This window comes from Pinus tabuliformis, chromosome 2_2, assembly GCF_031772625.1.
Source record: "Pinus tabuliformis cultivar Carrire ecotype Pingquan chromosome 2_2, CPIR1, whole genome shotgun sequence".
Lineage (NCBI taxonomy): Eukaryota > Viridiplantae > Streptophyta > Pinopsida > Pinales > Pinaceae > Pinus > Pinus tabuliformis.
This window is the reverse complement of record NC_142300.1, coordinates 1099385645-1099391230: the sequence shown is the minus strand read 5'-3', so window position 1 is coordinate 1099391230 and position 5586 is coordinate 1099385645.

Here is a 5586-nt window from a genome sequence, read left to right as displayed (position 1 = left end):
TATTGCGGTTGTCTACAAAAGTATATCCAGGACGAGATGGAGTTCCTGGACATCTCCTCGCTTGGTGCCGCCTATCGATATGTTGTCAAGATTGAGAAGAAATTTAAATAGAAGAAGCAATACTTTGGAGTTACGAATCATAAGTAATGGAAAGGCACCCTAAACTACAGAACAAAGGAAAAATCCAAAGCGGGGTGACCCAAGACAACTTGCCGAAGCTGCAAGAAAAGAACAACACCACGAAGACAATGAAGGACACAAGGAAATGGTGTGAGTTCCATAAGAGCCCCACTCACAACACAAGTGAGTCTCGAGCCAAGCAATCACTAGTGGCCGAGCTGAAAGATTCTAAATTAGATGCATGTTCCAACTCTGAGTCGAAACCCGATAAGGGGAATGACAAAGGGAAGAAAATTATTGATTTGGAGCCCAGTGACATCGTTGCCACCACTAAGATCCAGAAGATTGAGCCCGAAGATCCAGAGGAGGGGGAGCGACTCTTCCACTCATAGATGTGGGCGAAAGGTTCTCCGTTATAGTTCATTATCAATAGAGAAAGCCAAAAGAACCTCATTTCAACAGAGGTCATGAAGCGGTTGGGCCTACTGGCCACACCACACCTGTAGTTGTACACCATCGGGTGGCTTCACTAAGGACGAAATATTTGCGTCAGCCAGCAGTGTCGCCTTCCCTATAGCATCAAGCCCTTCACAGATGAGGTATTGTGCGATGTTGCTCCTCTTGAAGTTTTTGATGTATTATTAGGCCAACCATACTTATGGAAGCATCATGTTGTGTATGAGTCTAGGCCTCACACTATTATTATTTATTTGGTAAATAAGTTATACAGGATGTCAAAGGTAGCACCACCTAAGGCCATCTATTTGATCTTTGTGAAGCAATGCAGTAAGATCATTTTGCGGGCTAGGAACTTTTTCTTCCTTATGATTCACCCTCAGGGCAAGGAGAATATTGTGGCCACATCCACGACCTCCAGACATGGCTCCTTCGCACGAAAACAACAGATTGACAAGGTCATGGAGGAGTACAAGGACATCTTCACCTCACCCACAGGGGTACCCCTACACTGTCAGTTCAAGCACTCCATCGATTTGACCTTGGGTGCATCGCTACACAACGGGCCAATCTATCAATGCTCTGTTCTAGAGAATGATGAAATCAAGAGGTAGATTCAGGAGTTGTTGCAAAAAGGGCACAACAGGCCAAGTTCATCACCCTATGGGAGCTCGATCATGTTGGTACAAAAGGAGGGGATCTAGAGACTTTGTATTGACTATCGGGCATTGAATAAGATCACTGTCCAGAATTGGTATCCAATCCCATGGATTGATGATCTTCTGGACCAGCTCAAGGGGGCCAAAAATTTCATCAAGATTGACTTCAAGTATGGTTATCACTAGGTACCAATCAAACCCTTCGATGTGTGGAAGGTTACCTTCAAATCCGAGGAGGGCCTTTTCAAATGGCTGGTCATGCCTTTCGGGTTGATGAATTCCCCCGCAACCTTCATGAGGTTGATGGACAACATATTGTGGCCCTTCACCAACTCATTCGTGGTAGTGTATTTGAACGACATTTTGATCTTCAACTAGAGCTGGGAAGAGAACCTCCACCATATTTGATAGGTCCTCCAGACCATGCAACAACACAAATTGTGTACCAATTTGGAGAAATGCACTTTTGGTATGACCCGGGTTCAATATCTGGGGTACATCATTGATGAGTGGGGTGTGCATGTGGACCTAGCCAAGATACAAGTTATTCAAGATTAGCTAGCCCCAACCACTCTAACAGAGCTCCGTAGCTTTCTCGGACTTGCCAATTTCTACCGCAGGTCCATGTTGGGGTCCTCTCATATCACTTGGCCTTTGAGTCAAGTCACCAAGAGTGGAGTGAAAGAAATTTTCTTTTGGTATGAATCCCAACATAAGGCGTTTGTCGAGTTGAAGCATCACCTCTACACTGCACTAGTGCTCACATTACTAGACCAGCAAAAACCATTTTAGATTGAGACATATGCCTCATACTATGCTATTGGTGCAGTTCTTACTCAACAGGGGCACCTAGTGGCATATCATAATGAGACACTTTCAGACATAGATCGAAAAATATCCCAACTATGACAAAGAGATGTATTCCATTTTGCAGGCATGTCGACAATGGAAGCATTACATTTTGGGGAAGGAAACGGTCATCCACACAGATCACCTACCCCTACAGTTCATACAAACACAAGGAAAGTTGTAGAACGATTGCCATTAGAAATGGTCCACATACCTACAACAGTTCCATTTGAACATTAAGTGCAACAAGGGTGACACCAATAATGTTGTAGACTGCCTCAGCTGACTTTCGGTCATGGCGTTGATCACTGTTCTCAACTCTTATGGACACAAGAATTCGGGGCAGCTGCATCTTTACAAGAGTGATCCAAAATTCAACAACACATACTAGATTCTCTTAGAAGGCAAGCAAGTTCCTATTTTTCACCTCTAGGGTGCATTATTATGCAACCTAGGACACCTATGTGTTCCTTAGAGCGAGCATTCCAATATGATTTGGGAGGCGCACTATAGTCGGGTCGCTAGAGTAGAGAAAACAATGGCAATGTTGTAGAAGTATTTTTATTGGCCAAACCTTCGACATGATGTTGGGAAGTACATTGGATCCTGCACTGCCTATGTCATTTCCAAACTGACCATTAAGAAGCAAGGCCTATATACTCCTAGTCAGCCTTGGGAATCCATCTCCATGGATTACATGTCGGGCCTTCCTTCTACTAAGCATGGAAACGAATGCGTTTTCATGGTTGTTGACAGATTCTCTAAGATGGCCATTTGGGCAGCCTGCAAGAAGAGTATCATAGCATAAGCCACTGTCAAACTCCTCTTTGAATGAGTGTGGGTACACTTTCTAATCCCATAGTCCATTATCTCATATCGAGACAACAAGTTCCTGAGTACATTTTGGTCAAGCCTCTGGTAAATGCTAGATACCAAGCTCACTAATTCCACGACCTTCCACCCCCAAACCGATGGCTAACAGAGGTCGTCAACAGGATGATCGTGCACATTTTGTGCAAGTACAACTCAAAGCATCCACACAAATGGGATGAAATCCTCCCTTATGTCCAATACAGTTACAATAGAGCTCTCCATAGCTCAGTTGGCCAAATACCCTTTCAAGTGGAGTTGGGATTCTAGCCACTATGTCTCATTGATGTGGCCATACCATTTACAGCTATTCAAGCAGATTCAACTCATGTTCAAGTCGAAGCTAATAGGGCTAACAACTTCATTGAGCACATTCAGCACATCCACCAGTAGGTCCATGACATATTGGACAGAGCAAATGCTAAGTACAAGCAACGTCATGATTAGCATTGGGTGCCACATAAGTTCCAGGTGGAAGATAAAGTTTCGCTACACCTGCAAAAGGAGCAATATGTCGTACACCAAATTCACCCACTCCAATATGGGTCGTACACCATCACCAAGGTTGTAGGATACAATTCCTTCGAGCTCAACATTTTACCATTCATTGGCCTACACCCAGTATTTAATGTGGACCAGTTGCGACCATATTTTCCCCCATTGTTGGACACATTCGACGTTGCTGAGCAAATGACACCAACAAAGCTCAACCCGAGTTGCATTGAACATGCCAAAACTGATAGCATTATGGACCCATATATCAAGAACACTCGCCAACAGATGATCCAGCTATATCGAGTTGTCAAATTAGGGCAACTCCTTCACTAGGGCAAGTTGTTCACCAAGGACCAAGTTCAACAAAAATTTCCTCACCTTGTGGAGGCTCTGCGTGCAATGGAAACCATTGCTTCCTAAGGGGGGAGGACTGATCCAGGTGGATATTGGTGACCATCCACCTATTCCACCTAGATCTCTATTCCATTTCATTTGTTTCCTTGATTGTAGCAACATTTATTATTTTTAGCAGTTTTTCAAGTCCTAAACTTTCGGGGTTGTTTTGACCCCCTAAACGACATTTTTTTGTATGTTTGCAACAAGTTTGTGAAAGATCTTGTAGTATTCGGAGAGATCTTTCCAATGAGGTATCGTACATGAAAAACGAAGATCATATGACCAAGTTACGACCCTGGGAAGTTGACTGCCCAACTAACCCCAGCGAGGCCCACAACCTCTTGGCGTTCCATCTCTCAGGGTTAAGATTTTGGTTATTTATGGTTTTCCTTTGTTGTTCAATAATAAAAATGCCCTTGAGCCTCATTGTAACACAATGCAAAGGCATGTAGCTGCCACATCTCTTCTTAGAGATAAGCTACCATCGTCTGAGCTAGTTTATTTCCATTATTTATGTAAGCATATTTCATTTCTTTGATATTAATGAAATTAAGTTTTATTTCTACTACATCTCAATGTTTATATTTGTATCTATGATCTGTTGTGTTCCTGTATAAGTCTGGATCAAAACATGAACTTGGAACACCAACTTCGTACACCAAAAGGTGGCAAAACCCAAAGCTCTACTCCTCAAGCAATTCACTGGAAAATTCCACACTAGGGAAGCTCCCTTTCTCCTTTGCTTATATAGTATGCTCCATGAGGCCGAGGAATAACCCTGAGCTCTCACATTCACCTCACTAGTTGAACCACCAACTCTACATGCCATGGCCAACGACCAAAGGCAAGGTTTTAATTGCATGCAAGGCAAATGTCATGTACCTCACACATTAATTGGAAAATTGATTGCCCAAAAATAATGGGCACGAAAACCCAAATCTTATCTTATCTAAAATAATACTCAATGAAAAAGATTGAATTATTTTTTCAATAAAAAAAATATTTCTATTTTTGTTTTTTTAATCTTAATTTCTCTTAAAAAATAAATCAGAATCTTTAAAAACAAAATCTCATAATTAAAATTTAATCCAATCAAAATAATTTTTAACCCCCATCAAAATAATTTTTAAACAAAATTCTCATTCGATTTAGAAAAGTCATTTTAAAATTCTTAAACAAAATTCTACAAAATTCTCATTCGATTTAGAAAAGTCATTCTAAAATTCTTATTAGGTTTTAAAATTAAAAAGAAATTAAATGTATTATTATTGAACTTATTCCATTCATTATCTAAATAAATACAAATCAAATGTATCATTAAAATAAGTACAAATTTATCATAAAATATGTAATTTATTGTGGTGACCATTCCAAGGAGTATTTGGTTCAATGCCAGAGTTTCATGTTGGCAAGTCTGGCAGTTCCCAGGTTTTGGCTTCTTGAGTTTTCAAGACAACTTAGAACAGACTACAATTTTATATTACAGGATGTCCATTGTCTTCTTTTAAATACCCATATCTGATTTTGTATGTATATCATTGTTCTGCCATTCCTTGGTTATATACAATGTTTGTTTCTTTTCTAAGATAGCTTTGAGCTGCAGATAGGATCAAAACATTTGATGTTTACCCATTCTTTGTCATCATGTGTGAGTTGATGTGTTTTAAGATTTGATGTGTCTTTCCATTTGTTTTCCACTGCAAGTTGTGTAGAAATATGACATGTGCTTGACTCAGATGTC